The 20,280-nt window shown below is 45.7% G+C and overlaps 1 pseudogene; it reads left to right on the top strand.

Moving 5' to 3' along the window:
• Positions 1-14,621, top strand: part of LOC146184483 (uncharacterized) — a 39,675-nt pseudogene extending 25,054 nt beyond the window's left edge.
• The last annotated feature ends 5,659 nt before the right edge of the window (positions 14,622-20,280 follow it).

The raw sequence follows: 20,280 nt of genomic DNA, 5'->3' as shown, positions 1-20,280 counted from the left end.
GGGCATTCATGGTCACCGTAGAAATCGTAACTTCTAGTCGTGAACGCAAAATCATTGAGGTGCGAGAAATCGATATGAATGTGGAAGGAATGTCCGTACCAAAGGTTAACCAAATACGAATCCTAATGCTATACATTCAGGAGAATGGATGCAACGACTGGATACTAAAGATATCAAGGAGAGTAGCCGGGTCGGTTGAAACATCATCACTAAAGAAAGCGCGCACTTTCGACAGGATACAGGGAGTAAGACAGCACAGATTTGGAGATGAATACAATATATTTCAAATACATTTTAGCACATCAATACGCGAACATTTTCTTAAAGTATAAAAATATTGCTGAAGAAAAAAACTTTCCAGAAGTGGCAGTGTGAATGAAGCGTATAATAGTTTAATCACACCACTAGAAATGCATATAGTGCTCTCTGCCGGAAAGCAGACTGCACCAGGGTCTGATAATTGAGTCCCGATGCACTGGCTGCAAGACCTATAGTGGGATCGGGGATTGCTCGTGTTCTAGGCGTCTTCCGAGACTTCTTGCTCCTGTTTACTAGAGTCTTCTTCTCCTCGCTCATTATTCTTCCCTTCTCCTCATCTTTTGAAGCCCAGGGAAACTCGCTGACATGTTTATGGCGTGTACATGCGTTGTAGTGACTAGCGACGATTACGCGAAATTCGCCGCTGACTATCCAGTTGTAGCTTTGGATACAAAAGAGATAGGTGCCTCCACATAGGGTCCTTGGTGCCGCGCAAGTTAGAGGTGCATGTAGAGAGCGCTTTTGCTGCCTATGGCTTATTAACCTGTGTTTTAGATGTGCACTGATGTTACAGCAATAACGTTTTTGAAATAAATTTTACCTAAACAAGAAAAGAAACAAAAAGATTACGTAATGAAACATGGTGTAATGTCGCCTCACGTCTGCTCTTAAGGTAAAACTTGAGCGCTTTCTAATTTTCATTTAAAAATTATATTTTACTCCCAGAAAGAAGTAGAAGCATCCAAAAATTTTATTATAATTTTAACCATTGGCACATAGTTGCGAGTAACAGAATCCACTGACTAGGCCATGAAGAGCGACCTTTCATAGGCCTGTTTCCTAATCTTCGTAGGTCGGAGATAAGAGGGTGTGTTTATGTATATGCATGTTAGGTGTTCTTTCACATAATGGTGCACTTTATGTCCGCATGCTACTGTCAACTGTTTTTAATTTCAAACTGGCGATAGTCTGAAAACAAACTCTTTCATCAGAGCTTAAGTCTGGTTGTTTCAAGCAATTTTGTTTAAATATCACACATAATGGTGAAGGTCTACACATAAACATTCTTGTTGCTGGATTGCTCTAAATGAGTGTGAAAAATAAAAATGATTGTGGAGGCCACATCATCTGCTGATATATCCAGGACCTATTGAGCTGCAGGAAGAGCTGAAGGCGATAACTGCACAGGGAATAGAAACAAAATACTGCAGATTTGCATATTTAATCAAATGCGAAGTAGGTGCGTAACACTCCTTATCCCTGCTGTACTTTTCATGCATTTTACACTTTGTTATGAGGTTCTTGCGCCATTTAATTAGTAGAATCACGTTCCCACTTTATTCGTAACCGTTGTACTTCAGCCCTTCAAACCTGCACCGCTGTGCCAGACGGGCAGGCGTCATCCACTTTTACGCGAAGCAAACGCGCAGTCCAGCCGTGTCCTGAACTTTTCCTTTACCGTCTTCAGAAATGAGCGAAAACAGGCAGCCCCGCCGCGGTGGTGCAGTGGTAAGAGGCCCGACTATTGTGCCGGAGTACCTGAGTTCGATCCCGACCACGACGGCTGCGTTTTGATGGAGGCGATCGAAGAGGAATCTCGGGGCTGTGCGATGTCTGCGCATGGTAAAGATCCCCAGGTGATCGAAATTACTCCGCAGCCTTGCACTACGGCTCTTCTTTCTCTCTATTTACTTTCATTCGCCCTTGCCTCCCTTCCCTTACAGCGCGGGTCAGGTGTCGACAGAGCAAGTGTGACAAATACTGTGCCCTTCCCTTCCAGTGAGCCGTTATTATTATTATTATTGTTGTTATTATAATTATTATTATTATTATTATTATTATTATTATTACAGGCACAACGTATTTCTTTACAATGTCCTTCCGAAAGGTCTGATGGTGGGATTAGTGGGGGAGAGAGAGAGAGAGAGAGAGAGAGAGGGAAGCGCGCTTGAAGGTGAGCTCCAGTTGAGGCTCGGAGGTGAGCTCAGTTAAGCTTCTTCACGACGCAGCGAGCAGCTCGGAGCCGAGATCCAGGGAGCACTACGCGTGAACGTCTGCTATCTGTGAACGCCGGGGAGTAACTGATGTGAAGGGAGATGCCGAAGTTGAGGACGCGTGAGCGACACACGACTGCTCACTCCGGAGTATAGTGAACTATACTCCGGAGTAACACACATTGTGCAACGCTGCCCAGTGACGGTCGCCACGCCCTCAACAGACACGTCCCTCTCTCACGGTCTTACTCCCTCACTGGGTGCATCTATTCGGCCGCTCCGCCCCCTCAGTGTTAAAGGGGGCATGAAACGGCTAGAAAGGTCACTGACAAATGTTTTCAATGTGCAGAACAAATGCTTCCGAGCATTCGTTCAAAGTAAAACTCATCGGAAAAAATCCAGCGATTTGTTATTTATTTTTAAAAACAGCCTTTTTTGAAATTCGCAGCTGGAGAAACTGCAGAAAGAACACGAGCTAGCCTTCTTCTCGCTGCGCGGTGAGCAAGCTGCGAAACCGACTGACTACGAAGGCCAGGTTGTTCGCCTGGAGCAGCAGATTGACAAGTACCAAACTCTGGCTGGCATTGAGGAGCTGGCCCGAAAGGCTCGTGATCTGGATGCACCTCAGGCAGTCGCGGTGCCCCGACGGGCCCCCGTGTTGCAAGCTGTACCACAGCGGTCTTGGGAAGTCCAGACCACCCTCGTGTCCCTGCGGTCATGCGAGGCACAGACTGCCGCAATGGCAACCTGCGAAAAAGGGGTGCAGGCGCAGTGGAGGTTTGCTGTGGGCATGGTTCAGACGGACGAGGTGGAGCGCTCAACGCAAGTCTCAGGCGCAGGTCGACACCTGTCACCGGGAGTGCCAGACAGACGAAGTGCCCACAAGCAAAGAACCTAGTCCAACTTCAGTCTCTGTGACCAGCCCTGCTGCTGTGCAGCCCCCGCCTCCTCCCCCTCCGCCACCACCACCATCATCCTTTCCTTGCGCTCCACCGCCTCCTCCACCTCCTCCTCCTTCATCCTTTCTGGGTGGGGCTGCACCCCCGCCTCCTCCCTCTCCACCTCCTCCTCCGCCATCCATTCTGGGTGGGGCCGCACCCCCGCCTCCTCATCCTCCACCCCCTCCTCCCATGGGCATGGCGCCCCCACCACCACCACCACCTCCACGGCCTTTCCCAGCCATGTCCTCCATGCCCCCTCCTCCGCCCCCACCACCGCTGATGGCGCCTGCCCATGGCATGCCAGCTCCACCACCTCCTCCCCCACCAGGAATGGGGCCTGCACCGCTGCCAGCGCCCCCTGTGGGCGGCTGGCACAGCGCATATGCCATAGCCCGCAAGCAACCCGTGAACCCCAAGGCTCTAATGAAGCCCCTATACTGGACGAGAATTCAGGTGCCCGCACAGCAGCCAGAGAAAGCTCCCGAGAAGGAAAAAGACCACAAAACATTGTGGGAGTGTCTGGAGGAGACTCCTCCTACAGACTGGGATGAGTTTGCTAACCTGTTCTCAAGGCAGATCCAGGAGAAGAAGCCAACTGCCAAAACGAAGACCAACCAGAGGAAAGGGAAAGAGGTGGCGAAGCTTCTTGTCCAGAAGCGGTCACAAAATGTAGGCATTCTCATATCGAGCCTTCGTCTTGAAATCTCAGACGTCGAAAATGCTATCTACAACTTTGACACATCGATTGTAAGCCTGGAAACTCTGCAAGTTCTGTACGAAATTCGCCCCACGAGTGAGGAGCTTAATTTGATCCAAGACCATCTGGCCCTGAAGCCCGACATTCCCTTGGACAAGCCAGAGCGCTTTCTGCTCCATCTGTCTCGCATCCCCGAGTATGCCGACCGTGTGGGTTGCATTATCTTCCAGTCGACGTACACAGAATCCATCAGTAGTGTGGAACACAAGCTCAACAACCTCAAAATGACATGCGAGACGCTGCTGCACAACAAGGAGGTCCACAACATTCTGGGTCTTATATTGGCTCTCGGTAACTACATGAACGGAGGGAATAGGAGTCGTGGACAGGCTGATGGCTTTGGCCTCGAGATCTTGGCCAAGCTGAAGGACGTCAAGAGCAAGGACAACTCTTTAACTCTTCTTCACTACATTGTCAGAGTCTATATAAGCAAGTTCCAAGAGAGAGCGGACATCACCCGGGAGAAGTTGAAATTTCCTCTGCCTGAGCCGAGCCACATGGAGCGGGCTGGGTTAGTCAGTTTCGATGACATCAGGGCAGATCTTAAGAAGCTTCACTCCCAGGTCGAAGGTTGCGAGACGAAGGTACAAAAAGTGCTGGCAAACTCCGACGCCGAACACCAGGAACCCTTCAAGGAGCAGATGAACATTTTCCTCAAGAAGGCTTACAACGAGCACAAGGAGCAGGAAGAGAACCTTGAGGAATGCCGGCTAAAATTCCTGGAGACCAAGGAGTACTTCAGTCTGCAGCCAAAGTCCAAGAACGAGTCCAAGTGGCCCAAGGAGTTCTTTGCACCGTGGGTGCCCTTCTGCAACGACTTCAAGAACATCTGGAAGAAAGAGGTGCAGCGCAAGATCAAGCTCGATTTTGAAGCAGCAAGGAAGAAGATGAAGGACCTGCAGGAGGCAATTATTGACCTGGCAAGCGTCGTAAATATCAGTATTGCTCTCAACTGAAAATAAATCCTTATCAACTTCTTCGTGTCAAGATTCGGGCGAGATGATTGCTTATTCCACGCCCATGGCAGGTGCGTTCGCGACGCATGATAGTGGCTTTATAATATAAACAGCCAACGCAGCGGCGAGCTTGCAGCAGTCTTCACGATTTTGATTTGCAGGTGCAGGTGGCTTTCACGATCTTCCGAAAATGTCCAAAAGCATAAGGAACCACAATACGAAATTACACACTCTGCAATAGCTAAAGCAAGGTGCTACCTCTAGCCGCATGTCGTAGTCGACGCTCTTCATCTCGATCACGAATTTTGCGATTACATCGGACAGCCCCACGGCGCTGGAAATTTCTTCGCGAACGCCGTAAACGGGCTGAGAAGCATACATATCTTTGCCAGATTGCACACTGGTACCTTTGAAAGACTCTCATAGAAGCTGCCTCATTTGAATCCTGGAAGCAAGTGCTTCATAATGCGAGACCCGATATACAATTGGGCGCCGTAAACCGCACTGAAGAAGCCGCCACAAGCCACCAGCTAACGGCCACTTTGCTCTTCCACTAAGACCCAGTAACACTAGTCTCAACAATAAAGTTTTTTCTCTCTCACATCAACGTTTTCAATTCGCCTGAATCCGCGAAATAGCACGCGACTGCCGCTTCGTTCTGCCATTCTCGAAATACGCGCTGGAAGCGGAACAGACATAATGCGAACGGCTGTGCGGTAGGTGATGCTAGAGCTCCCGCAATGGTAGTGCCCTCATAACAGCGCACGTGGCGTATAGCATTAATAAAAGGGCATCGTAATTAGGCTTAATTATTCGTAATTAAAGATTGTGCAGGAATACTCACCTACATGTGGTCATGATGACCAGGCAGTTGAAATCGTCTACGAACTGCGGAAAGGAAAGACGCCGTATACTTTACTAATAGGCGACTTCAATGCCAAGGTAAGGAAAAAGCAGACAGGAGAGCAGGCAGTGTGTGACTTTGGTATTGGTCTACGAATAGCGGGCGGCAGTTATTAAGTTTGAAGAGTGCAATAACTCACGAATGATGAGCATTTTCTTCAGCAAACCGGAAGTGGACATGAAAAATTCTTAACGGGGAGATTAATAATAAAATTGATTTGGTGTGTTCTAACCCCGCCATTATGCAGGATGTAGATGTAATAGGGAAAGTGCAATGCAGGGACCACAGGATGGTAAGGTCTGAACTTATTCTAAAGCTGAAGAAGGAACGAAACAGATTAGTAAGAAGTCCATCAATGCATTACTGGTGAGGGGGAGTGCAGAATAGTTCAGGATCTCGCTACAAAAAAGATATTAAGCTCTAACCGAGGATGACAGCATTAGCCTAGAAGCAATGTCCAATAATTTCGCAGATATCATTACTGAGTGCGCTTTAGAAGTAGGCAGTAGGATAGTTAGAGAGGATACCGGTAAGCTGTCTAAGGAGACGAAATAGTTATTTAGGCAACGCCAAAGTAAGAAAGCTTCAAATTCAACAGACCAGATACATTTGGTAGAGATATCAAAGCTAATCCATAAGCCCAAATTATCCGAAGTAAGGAAGCATAATATGGAGAAAATTGATCATGCTGTAAAGAGTAGGGGAAACCTGAAGTTGATGAAGGAGAAAAGAGGCATAGGCAAAAATCAGGTGTATCCGCTGAGGGACAAGGCGGGCAATGTCAACATGAATATGGTCAAGATAGTCAAAGTTGCCAAGGGGTTCTATAGTGTTCTCTGCCGTAGCCAGAGAGGTCAGGACAATGATGAGGTTGGCGGTAGGGAAAACCAATCAGACTTACCCGCAGTGACGAAGGACGTATTTGATTCAGTAGAAAGCTCGACGGTCATAAAGGCATTGCGAAATGAGGGTGTAGACGAGTCGTACGTGAAAGTGCTGGACGATGTATATACTGGCTGTACAGCAACTGTAGTCCTGTTTTAAGAAGTAACAAAATTTTTATAAAGAAATGTGTTAGGCAAGGAGACACGATCTCCCCAGTACAATTCATAGCTTGAATGGAAGAAGTATCCATAGATTTTCAACGAGAGCAGTTAAGGGTAAGGGTAGATAGAAACTACTACAGTAATTGTCGATTTGCTGATGACATTGCCATGCAGTAACTCGGGAGAAATGCAAAGAATAATTCATGGCCTTTATACGAAAATTACAAAAGTTGGCTTAAAAACCAATCTGCAGAAGACTAAGGTAAGGTTCAACAGCCTCGGGAAGAAACAGCAGTTTACGTTAGGTAGCGAATCACTGGAAATATTAGGCGAATATGTCTACTTAATGCAGGTAGTAACCGCAGATCCGCACCTTGAAAGGGAAATAACAAGGAGAATAAGATCGGGACGCAGAGTATTTGGCTAGCACTCGCAGTTTATGACTAGCAGCTTTTCGGTATCGCTCAAGACGAACGTTTACATAGTTGCATATACATGTACTCACCTATAGGGCTAACACGTCGAGGTCAAGGGGGTTCTACTAAAGTTGAGGAATAAGCAGAGGGCTATGGAATGTAAAATGGTACGGGCAGTATTAAGAGATACGAAACCTGCAGAGTGGGTCAGAGAAATACCTCAAGTTACTGACATTTTAGTGCAAGTCAGGAAGAAATTTACATGAACAGGACATGTAGTGCAAGGTGTGTCTCATCGATTGACATGTATAGCGGCTATTGGCAAATTGATTTCGACAAAATATTGGTTGGTTGGTTGATTTGTGGGGTTTAAAGTCCGAAAGCGACTCAGTCTGTGAGAGACGCCCTAGTGGAGGACTCAGGAAATTTCGACCACCAGGGGTTTTTAACGTGCACTTGCATCGCACAGCACATAGGCGCCTTGCTTTCCGCCTCCATTGAAAAGCGGCCGCCGAGACCGGGATTTGATTCCGCGTCTTTGGGAGCAGTAGTCGAGCGCCGTAACCACTGCGCCACCCCGGCGGGATGATTTCGATGAAAGAGATCGCTAGATGACCGCATTCATCACACCGGACGGCCTATTCGGGTTCAATGTGATGCCATATGGCCTCTCACCAGCCTCGTTTCAACGAGTAATGGAATTGTTCTGGCGGGCTTGAAGTGGCACATTGGTCAGGTATACTTGGATGATGTCGTTGTCTTCTCCTGTAGCTTCGAAAACCACTAAAAAAGGCTTCGGACAGTGCTAGAAGCTATCAAGTCATCAGGGCTAACTTTGAAAGCAGAGAAGGGCCACTTTGCCTACGAGGAACTGCGATTCCTGGGTTTTATCATTAGCAAGGAAGGTGTTCGCCCATCCAGAGAAAAAGGTTGCGATCACGCACTTTCCACCTCCCGCCGGCAAGAAAGCGTTACGCAGGTTCTTTGGGCTATGCGCTAATTATCGACAATTTGTCAGGAACTTTTCGCACATCGCCAAGCCGTTGACGCAGCTTACAAAGATTGACGTAGATTTTAAATTGGAAGGGAAGCAAGAAGAAGCCTTCGTCAAGCTTAAGCGCCGTCTACAGTCCCCTTCTGTCCTTGTCCACTTTGATGAAAACGTCGAAACTGAACTTCACTCCGACGTAAGCGGTTTGGGCCTAGGCGCGGTTCTCGTTCTGAAGAGTGCAGGACAGGATTAAGATATCGCCTATGCCAACCGTTCAATTTCGAAAGCTGAAGCCAATTATTCGACAACGGATAATGAATGTCTTCACATCATTTGGGTGACATAAAAATTTCGCCCCTATTTGTACGGACGACCATTCATGGTTATGACCGATCACCATGCTCTCTGCTGGCTCGCGAACTTAAAAGATCACTCCGAACGCCTTGCAGGATGGAGCCTAGCGTGTTCAAGAACTCGACGTCACAGTCGTCTATAAGTAGAGCTGCAAGACCTTTGAAGCAGACTGCTTGTCACGAGCTCCCCTTGATGCGCTACCGAAGTAACAAGGCGAAGATGCCTTCTTGTGACCGGTAACGCCAGCAGTTTTGTACAGCAGGAGCACTTGGACCCTGAGGCAAAAGACCTTGCTGATTACCTCGAAGGAAAGATCGCTACCCCTCTTGCTGTGTTCCGGCATCATTTATTGTCGCTCGCCCTGTACAACGACGTCGTCGTTTATAACTGCGCAACCAACATAAAAGCACAGCTTCTTGTAGTACCCAAAGTCCTCTTACATGAGATTCTGCAGGCGGTGCACGATGAACCGACAGCAGGGCATCTCGGATTGGCGCGCACGTTACACATGATACAAGAAAATTATTACTGGTCGCGGTTGCCTGCAAACCTTGTTAAATATGTGTGACCGTGCTGTGAATGCCAGCGACGCAGAGCAACCCTGACGAGACCTGGTGGTTGGCTGAGCCCCATGCCGCCGCCGAGTAAACACTTTCAACAAATTGAGATGGACCTTCTAGGCCCCTTCCCAGCTTGATCACCAGTCACGCCGAAGCCAAAGCCGTGCCTAATGGTACCGTAGCACCAGTTGCTAAATTTTCTGTCGAAAGAAGTTTTCTGCGAGAAGGCGCTCCTGAGGTGATCATCACGGACAGAGGAACTGCATTTACGGCGGTGCTCACGCAGGTCATCTTGCACTACAGTCTAACGAGTCCGCTTAGGACAACTGCCTACCATCCCTAGGGCAATGGGCTTACGCAGCGCCCCAACAAAACGACCGCAGACATAATCACCATGTACGTGGACGCCGAACACAAGACCTGGGACCCCATCCTGCCGAACGAGATATTCACGTATAAGAAGACAGTCGAGGAGAAGGCGAGAGCGACTCCGTTCAAGCTTGTGCACGGCAGGGAGCCCACAACGACGCTCTACGCAGTGCTGCCGCACGTAACCAACGAGGACAACTTTGACATCGCCGCCTACCTGCCGCGTGTAGAGGAAGCCCGACGACTCCTACGGCTGCTTATCAAAGATCAACGGCGACATCAACACCTGGCGATATAACTTATGACGATGCCGCGCAGAGTACAAGCCAGGAGACCAGTTATGTTTTTGAACTCTAATTTGCCGCCATGGGCTAAGCGAAAAGTTATTCGCACGATACTTTGGGCCATACCAAATACTTCGCTGTGTTGAATAACTCGACTATCAAGTCATTCCTGACAGTACGAGAGCATCACAACGTCGGCAGACGCGCCCAGAAATTGTACATGTTGTTCGTCTGAAGCCTTATTACGCGCGTTGAATAATCCGTGGTGTTTAAACTTTGTAACTCTATGAATAAGTTGCTTTGTGTATTTTGGAACATCAAGGCGTTCAAGGCGTTGTTTTTCAAGGGGGGAGTAAAGGCGCGAAATCTTCAAAACTGTATTTGTTGTTCTTTAGGAGCCGTTGTCATGCGGCGTTATCACTCTGGTTCTGGCACGTATATCAATTCTGTATTCTTTGTTTGCTAAATCTCGATGTCGCGAGACTCATTTTATCAGTTTCTTTGTCGCGCAAGGTGCGCCGAGATGTGTCTCGACGATTTCGATGACTCGCGTATGTCTCTGCAATGTTCCAAGTTGTAGCGCTAGCAACAGTTTGGGGCGTTATCTATAGATGCTTCTGAGCAGCCTTTAAATTGAGCGTTGATGAGTGCGACAGGTATTGTTTGTTCAACGATCGACGAGCACGTTTGTTGATATCACCGCCGAGTTGCTTAGTTCTTTCGCGGGCGCAGGCCAGGCCAATTTTAATTTCAGCACTATCACGCCTGTGTGCTCTTTTCTTGTATACGGCCTTGTCACCGCCACTACTTGCCAATAACCTGTATTTGTCGTCCTCTTTATCAATAAAAATCCTTAGTGCTCATTGTTTATTGGTAAACTTGGGATCTACTCTGTCCTTGTACCACGGATGTCTGTTATCAGGCGGAAAGGTTTTTATTTATCAGTCATTAGGACTACATGATCAAGGCGCCTCAGTCCTAGTAATTACTGATTAATTTGTGCGTCTTGATTGAAAAAACGCTTGAAGAATATTGCTGTGTTCTCTGGTTTGGAATGCAGTCCTTGTAGGTGTGCCAAAAACACAAAGATGACAAGAACATCCTCGTCTATAAGCCATGGCTGTATCTCTTTGTACCTTTACAAATATTTTTTAAACGAATAGAAAGTAATTCCAGCCTCCGTCTCCAGTGCGCCCAGTATGTCCCACAAATGATCGAACTCCATTGTCGCATGCCTCTTTATTTCAGAAAAGCTACTCACAGGAACCGGCATTTCTTTTGTTTATATGAGTACCCTGAGTAAGTGAGAACTGATTGTCCTCTCACTTGCTTTGTTTTTTGGGATCCATTCTGCAGTTCTTCTATCACACTATCATTCTCCAAGCAAGCCGAAACTTTGTCCTTTATAAACTAGATACCAGCATTTTATACGACTGTGGTTCTTTATGGCGGCTTTCTCCTCATTTTTTGAAAACGAAGCTTACCCTTTTTAATGTCCATATAATGGGGCTTGGCCATTCGTTTTCAGTTGGCACACCCCCTTTCCTTAATGTTTGCTTTCTATTGGGGCACAATTTCTTTATAACCAAATTATGATACCACTCACGACCTTTCAAGTGATACATAAAATAATCTTCTAACCCCTTTTGCCACTTCCCACTCCATTGCTCGTGCAATACCATTGCACCAACTGATCTTTCTTTCTTTCTCCGACAAAAAAACTTCGGACACTTCTTTTTTGTCATCCCTATTTTCGTTGGGGTCACCACATATGAACTTCCGTCTTAACTGGAGCCCAGTCAGGGGGATTGGAATGAATCAGTTTGTGTTTGGTTCAGGAGCGGCGTGGTTGCCTGGCTATCTTTCTCTGTCGGCCTCCCGGCACGACAGCACGGGAACGCCCACACAACATAGTGTCAGAAATGACAGCAGCATGCTAAACTCGTATTGAAGCAGCTCTCAACGACCCTCAACGGCAAAAAGATGCTCACGAACGAAAGCGCCCAGTAGGCATAGTTGCTAGGCCTCACTCTGCAACCGCTAGACGCGTTCGACGTCTGCAACCCTGCAAGTTGGTCTTTATGGAAGTCTCGCTTCGAGGACTATGCCGCTTTCTCCGGTCTACGAAACACTCCGCTAGACACGCAAGTACATACGATTCTGTACTGTATGGGCAGGAAGCTCGCTCGCTGCTAGACACTTTTTCATTCGACACTGCCACGTTAGCCGCCTACGACGCAGTTGTCAAACACTTTTCCGAGAACTTCGAACATCTCTGTAATGAGCTCTATGAGTCGTCTCGGTTTCACAAGCGCATTCAACAACCAGGTAAGAGTGTCGGCGAATTTTACGCCGAGCTGTTCTAGATAATCAAACGTTGCAACTACCAGTCACCGGCAGTGGAAGAACGCTTGATCCGCGACAGGTTTGTCATTGGATTGCTCGACATGCGTCTCTCTAATAAGCTTTGCTGCTTCCCGAAGGTAACTCTGAGAGAATCTTGGACGCAATCTTGTCAGTCCGAGGATGCGGACAAGGAACGCTCACTCGCACAGTCTACCTCGCCAGGCATGGTCAACACTAATACTGCGACTCAAAATTTTTCGCGACGGCCGGTCGATGCCAGAACGCGCTCACTGGATGTGAAGTCGGAACGCTATCGTGATATTCTGGTGTGTTTCTTCTGCGGCCGCGCATTTTATAGACGCTCAGACTGCCTGCCAAAGAGCTCTGTCTGCAACTGCTGTGGCAAGACAGGTCATATTGCTGAGATTTGCCGCTCTAAGAAGTCGAGGCAGGTCAAACTCAGTCCTATCCAATTGCACACTTTCGAGAAGCCAGCTAAAGCCAAGAATGTGCATTTCACAGTCGACAACTACACAACTCACTTCAAAGTAGACTCAGGTGCCGAGGTTTCCGCAGTTTCAAGTCACTTCCCCGATGGCCGGCTGAGCTCGCCAAGGTTGATGCTATTTTGACAGGGCCCTGTGCCTAACCTCTGCTTGTAGGAAATCGTATTTGGCACATCTATCTCGGCAAGGGAAGATCTTCTGCCAGCGTCTTTACGGCATTCACTCACTTTCAGTACCTTTACTGGGTCTACCAGCGATCCACGCTCTTGAAGTTTGGGTACTGTCAACATTTTGTGTACTGTCAACACTCTTGAGCCAAAGCTTTATGCTGAACTGTTCTGCGTCCTCGGCATGCTCAGAAAGGAGTACATCATTCGCTTGAAACAAGATGTGCTGTCTCACTCAGTGCCCCTCGACGGATACCAATCCCGTGGCGTTCAGTTGTTCGGCAAGAACTTGAAAAACTCGAAAGCCACGCCGTCATTAGCCGTATTGATAAATCAACTCCATGGTGCGCCGGACTGGTGGCATTGTAAAAAAATGTAATGTACCGTTTGTGTGTGTACCCGGCTCGACTAAACAAAGTGGTTCTAAGGGAAATACATATTTGCCTACCGTTGAACAAGTTGTTGGTCTCATCGGTGATGCAGCCATTTTTTCGAAGCTGGATGCAACTGCAGGCTTCCACCAAGTCAAGCGGTCAGCAGACCCGCAAGCATTGACAACTTTCATCACTCCTTTCGGTCGCAATTGTTCTTGCCGACTGCCCTTCGGCATCACTTCCGCTCTGGAGTATTTAAATAAAATGGCCAGGATCCTTTGAGGTCAGGAGGATGTTGTCAACAGGATTGACAATTTTCTTGTTTTTGGACGTACCAATCAGAAACACGATTAAAGACTAGAGCGAGAGTTGACTTGTCTTGCAACGGCAGGTGTCACAATAAACAAAGACAAGTTTTGGTTTGAGGTCTCCGAAGTCTCCTTCCTAGGTGTCGCCGGCTCAGCACAAGGCATCAAGCCAGACCCGGGCATGATTGATGCAGTGTATGTAATGCGACCTCCCACAGACGTTGCAGGTGTCAGACGTTTACTCGGAATGTTATTCCTTATTAATTTAAACAGTGCGAACACGATGACAAAAAACAAGATAAAAGAAAGCCAGATCGAGTACAAGCACTTGTACTGTGGCTTTCTTTTATTTGTCCTTTGTGTTCTTGTTCGCACTGTTTAAATTATTAACGAATAAGTACCACCTCGCCCAACAAAGTATAGGGATGGTAAATCATCTTGCTAGGTTCTTGCCTCATATTTCGGAAATCACTGCTCCGATACGCACCTTTCTCATCAAGAATGCTTGTTGGACTTGGCAGCATGAACATCAAACTGCATTCAAAAATGTCAAGCAACTTCTGAGGTCCGAATGATGCTTGGTCAAGTACCACCCATCAGATGCCACAACAGTCTCTGCCGACGCCAGCTCGTTTGGACTCGGAGCAGTATTGCAACAAGCGCAATTGACTGGTGAGCGGAGGCCTTTTCCTCAAGGTCAATGACGACCACAGAACAGAGGTACAGTCAAACAGAAAAAGAGGCCTTGGCTACAGCGTGGACCATCCAGAAGTTCGACCAGTTCATCAGAGGCAATACCATCACCATAGAGACTGATAACCTTCCGCTGATGTCATTGTTCGTCAAAATGAAACTTGACGTGCTTCCTCCGAGAGTGCAAAGACTCAGGCTTAAGGCAATGCCTTACCAGTTTGAGATCATATGCGTGCTCGGAAAATTGTTGGCTACAGCGAATGCATTGTCCCGCATCCCTACCAAAGTGCATCCAGTAGACACGGTGGAACATTTTGCTACAGCAGTCATGGCTTCTGCTCCAAATGTGCTTCTTGTGAAGATGCGGAAAATCAGGCATGCCCAAAGTTGTGACTAATAATGCACCAAGCTCATCTCTTTCTGCCAGCACGGCTGGCCAAAGAATTCAAACATTCCTCTTCAAGTGTGAAAGTATGAATCAGTCAAGGATGAACTTTCTGTTTTTGATGATCTTCTCCTCAAAAGCACTCGCCTCGTGATCCCTGCAGCAATGAGGCCAGTAGTCTGGACGCTTCTGCATGAAGGGCTCAGGGCATCAGTCGCTTCAAGGCCCTCGTTCGTGAATCTGTGTGGTGGTCTGGCGTAACAGCGGAGATAATCTCCCTCCTGACCAGCTGTCAAAGGTGCGCCCTTACACACTTAATTCTCGTTCCACATAAACGCCACAGGTTCCACATGGATTCCAGATAAATCACTTATTCCAGATAATTTATCTTTAACAAGACGTTATAAGTTTGCGCTACGTGGAACGCTACACTTATGGCGTATTTCAGTCTTTTTAACTGGAACGAGCTCATATTAACTGGAACATATATATTCTTTAAATGAAACAGCCGTTTTTCCAACTTCCGCGTATTCTACTTACCAACAACGGGCTCGAAAGACACATTGTGGCGTTCTAGATAAAACCCGGCAATGTCCAAAAAGAAACAAAAAGATTGCATGGGCAATCTCCAGTTGTGGGTTTTCTCAGAGCAGTTGGCACCCTTTGGAATTAGGACCAAATGCCAATTAGTGCCCACTGGTCCAACTAAAAATAATTTGGAATCAGCTGTCGTTTTTTTTCGACTGGGTGGTTACTGCAGAACGCATATTATGGTTACCATTACACACCGTACTGCATAGATTTGATTGCAAATTTCAAAATGTTTTATTACTTGCTTGACATTTAGAGCAAAAATTAATGTTGTATTTATTAAATATGCTTAATATTACACACTGGCGAAGGCTATACCAAAGCAGATGAATATATTAGGCTTGATTATGGTTTCTTTTTTTCTCTTGATTATTGGTGCAAGCTTCTAACCCGGTTAACTGATGTCACGTGTGTCTCTTATTATCTGGGCTGACTTTTTATTACATAATTTTGTATTTTGTGGTGGCTGTGATATGGCTGTGCGTAATAGAAAAAGAAACTGTGCTATTCGAGAAGCCGCTTCGACAGCTGAATTTATAAATGTTTGTTGTCTTCCGATATTATTGCCAGATAACTTGAAATGCGGTGATGATTCTATGTCTCAGAAGGCCAAGTAAATATACATGATTCAATGAGAATTCAGGGAAGAAATATTCCTGTACATAATTGCATGCATGTATGCACAAGCGAAATGGTGTTAGAAGTTTGGAGCTCAGATGACTAACTGGAAAAGAGAGCTTAGCGTATGACTATCGCGCTTGGAATTCGTCTTGTCGCAAAACAAAATTATCGTTTACCATTTTTCCCCACTAAACTATTTCTACTTCGGAGCACAATAACCGCTGCCAAGATGACTAATATACAAAACAGCAATGCGCGTGCATTTATATGCTGAGTGTGACGCACGCAGGAGGACAGTATTTCAAAACCTGACCTAGGGCCTATCTACATGATTAAGTTCATGCATCATGCTATCAAACAGTGATGAAAAAAACGGCCCTCAACTCAAGGAAATTGGTGCTGTGAAATTACGTCACATCGCTGATAACGCAAGGAAAAGAAAACCGTGGTAGGTACCATACACACGAATTAATATGGTGGTCTGATGATACGGTGCCCTTTACCGAATGTCCTATATTACGACCCTTACACCTCTTAAAGTGCATCTGTATTTCTAATCAGCCTAGCTTGATCTTTTTTATTTGTGTATTATTTCATTTTCAAGCCAGCACTCTACAAGGCATAAACAAAACATATACCTCGTAACTGCATTTTCTATACTCCTTTCTGATTGTTTACCTTCACTGCACTATGGATTCTTGCTTTATTATATATTTTCTTTTGGTGGTGAACTTGTCATGAACATAGGCTCATCAAATTTGCGCGAGGGGAAATTTGGGGGTCGAAGTGGCCAAGATTTGGGTGGGTCACCCACATTTAGAGGTCACCGTTGAATTGCTGATATTAACCTAAATTGAACTATTTTGGTTAAGTTCGAACCAGGTAAAATTTCGAGTGGCCAGGCGGTTGAATTTTGAGGGTGCGGGCAAATACTCTGATGACACGTTTCGCGGACAGATTCTGCAAACATGGTGTGTTATACTAACGAATTAAAATAATGAAACCCTCAGCATTGCATGGGCTCCGCTCATTTCGCCGCCTGGGGTCGGCATATATGCTCGAGGACAATGTAGAGCCATGGCATCTGCGGTCAGCGCCGAGCGCGCTGCCAGAGCTAACCGCGGTTTAAACGGCTCAGCAAACCGGCACCCTTTACACTTCACCTCTATATGCAAACGCGACTGGCTTGCTTGGGTTCGAACAATAATTGGTACTCCGGCTGAGGCACTCCGACAGTTGTGTACGAGGCCCTCATTATCACATTCGTAGCGGCGGCGGTCTTTGTCGGTGAAGGCTAAAGCAAGCCGCCGCGTGCGTGGGTGCATGTAAATGGAGCCCTCCTTCTAAACAGGCCAAGTTGCTTTATTGCAAACCCTCATAATCCAAACCAAATAAACGTAATTGGCGCAAAAACGCCGGCGAGAACATGAAAGGTCTTTACCCCACAAGTTCATGGTCACAATGCTGCGCGAACGAACGCTTGCGAACAAGTTTCCGCAACCATGTGGTTCACGCTACGACAAGCGCCAGCCACATTACTGATAGCATGTGTATACCAGCGTTCGCTCAAAACAAGCTTGGAAAGACGCTTCGCTTGTATCATGCAGCACGTAGCCACAGAAAGTTATTTCTCGATAAATAAGGTAAACTTGCAGCTTATCTGCCGCCATCAGGCAGACATGATTGCACGCTTTGTTCCATGACGCCGAGCCCGAGAGTCGTCGAAGATAGCTGTCTAGCCCATGAAACACGAACTTAATTTTTCGCACGCAACAGGAGGCGTCACCAAGAGTGCACGGCCACGCGCAGCACAACGTAAGCGGCGCGAAGCGCTTCATCACGGTAAGCCATGAACGCGTTACCCGATGGTCCCGAATGAGAACCCCTTATCAGCCCTAGGATGGTACCAATTCATTTTGTTGTACTCCTCAGTGCTCTTCCTTTCTTGTCACAACAAAAACAGACCAAAGCTCCCTGATGTCGAAGCTCCGTTAAAATGGACTATGGCGACTGCGACTCCTAGTTTTTGCAGTCCAGAACGCCGCGGATAATTGATGCCATTTAGAAGCGAATCAAGAGCACGAGATGTTTTTGGCGCCACGACACCCTGCTGATGGCCAAGTGCCTAGGTAAGTGCTGACCGCTTGACAACGCTGTGCTTTGTTTGAAATCGTAATGGCTCGTCACAAACTGATGGTATCGTTTTCCTAATTCGCGTAAACCAAGCCATCTCGCACACATTCAAAATATGTTGTTGGTTGCATGTTGGGCTCTTTTTTTGGCACGTTGACACAAGTTTTTTCGCAAAAGTAGCCCTCTAAGAAGCATAGTGTCTGCTGTAAGCAAAGAACTAAAGCTGCTGGACATAAATACGCAGATTCAATTCTGATGGCGGCGGCCGCTTTTAGATGGAGGCCAAAATCGTGTCTCAAATGTGAGGCGCTAATTGAGATTAAGAACCCATAATGGTCCAAATTTTCCGAGATGTCGACGGAGGCATCCCTCACAGCCTTTGTCGCGTTGCTGTGTTAATCCCTATAAGAGAAAAAGAACACCGAATTGGGCACACATATTACCTGTACTATTCGGCACATTTTACTCTGATCAATTTACTATTGTGTCCGTAGGTATAAAGTTGTACACTGTTAGAATTCCAATCTATTTTTGAATTGGTCATGTACAACTCAAGCACAACTCGTTATCTCAGCATATGATATATTTCCTTGGCAACTCCTAATATTAGTCGATAAGTGCATGATATTGTGTCCATGTGGTTGTGTACATTTTCAAAGCTGTGTTTTATATCTCGTTACAATCCGTCATTTAACACCATTCTTAAAAGAATTAATCCTTGGACTGTGGCAAAAAATATAAATCGGCAGCGAAGAAGCCGCTACAGTGAATGACAATGCATGTAGCTTCAAACGCACCATGAAACTGGTGACCAATGCTGCATTGCCCTTGGGATGGTGTATTTTTTGAGGACACTCGCCTGTGGCGCATGGACCTTTAGCAGGTGAGATAATTTTTAACAGACGAGGGAAGTAATTTTTAAGCGAGAGCTTCCGCAACCCGTTTGGCCGAAAAGCCGTGGGCGTTGTAGTTGTAGTTGTAGTTAGCGCTTGTCGGAAATAATCGGGGGCTGCGTTGAAAAAAAAAAATTGTATTGTAGTAATTTGTCGTTGTATTGATTTATGGTTGATTTTGCTGATATGAAATGACCATATTTATGAAATAATTATACTGCATTGATCCATTAACGAAATGAAAATGTTAACAAATCGAAAAGTATGGTTCAAATGTGTCGAAATGCACATAATCAAAAGCGGATGATTGATGATGGTAATAAAAAAATTTAAACTATCTGATTAATCAATAAAATTGAAATAATTGAAAAATAGGTATCAAAGTGGTGAAAATGATCAGAGTGAAAAGCGAATACTTAAGGATGCTAAACAACAAACTTTTGAGTGTTTACTTGATCAAATAATTGGTATAATTGAGGAAATAAAAACAAAAAGGAGGGATCAAATGTGTCATTACGTTCACAATGAAAAGCCACTGCTTGATTATGGTAAATGAGAAAATTTAGTGTGTAGTTGATGAACTACCTATTTTAAAAATTCTAATACGAAAGATTGCTCATTATGCCAAATTGCTCAGAATGGAAAATCTATGTTTGCCCGTATAAGTATTGGTGTACAAAAAATTAATAAATAACAAAAAAACCAAATTATAAACTCAAGACAAAAACCATCATCCCTGTGTGTGAAACGCTGTAGCGTGTGTCTGCGTTTTGTATCTGTTTGCGGCTGGAAATCGTCATGCTTGTCAGAGTCGTAGTGAAGGACAAGTTATGGAAAGAATTCATTATTACTCTAAATATAAAATACCTATAGAGAAAATATTGAGGCGAGGAGTGTATTACATAACTATATTTGAAACTTTGCAAAGAGAATAATTATGACTGCTCAGTGTCACTAAAATTTTTTTATCAGCATCTAACATATTATGAATTCGAAAGCCGCGCAATGAAAGAAAATTTTGTCAAGAGAGTGGGAAATATTGCGGATCAAGTAAATGTTTCTCTTTAGGAGGAGAACTTCATGTCTAGGCTCAGTTTTATTCATTGCGGCTACTTTTCTTGAGCTTATTGCGATTCTCTCTCATGTCTGCATCTGCTTGCTCTTATTCACAACATGCTGGAAGAAGCTATTCAGAAGGTTGGATGGAAGAAATATGTAGGCACAACACCAATAGGTAACACCTTAACAATACTAACTTGTCAATGCTATGGCGTATAGAGCTAAGTTTTTCATGCAGGCAATTACTTATTTCCTACTCTACATTGTTGTTTGTTTTGCAAACTAACAGCGCTATAATATTCATAATTTGGTATAGATACATATCTAGCATTGAAATAACGAAACTCCCGTTTATTATATTGTAACGGATGTAA

This window comes from Amblyomma maculatum, chromosome 7 (assembly GCF_055883805.1).
Source record: "Amblyomma maculatum isolate TAMU_Amacu chromosome 7, ASM5588380v1, whole genome shotgun sequence".
Lineage (NCBI taxonomy): Eukaryota > Metazoa > Arthropoda > Arachnida > Ixodida > Ixodidae > Amblyomma > Amblyomma maculatum.
The sequence above is the reverse complement of the archived record's forward strand: the minus strand, read 5'-3'. Positions and strand labels throughout refer to the sequence as shown.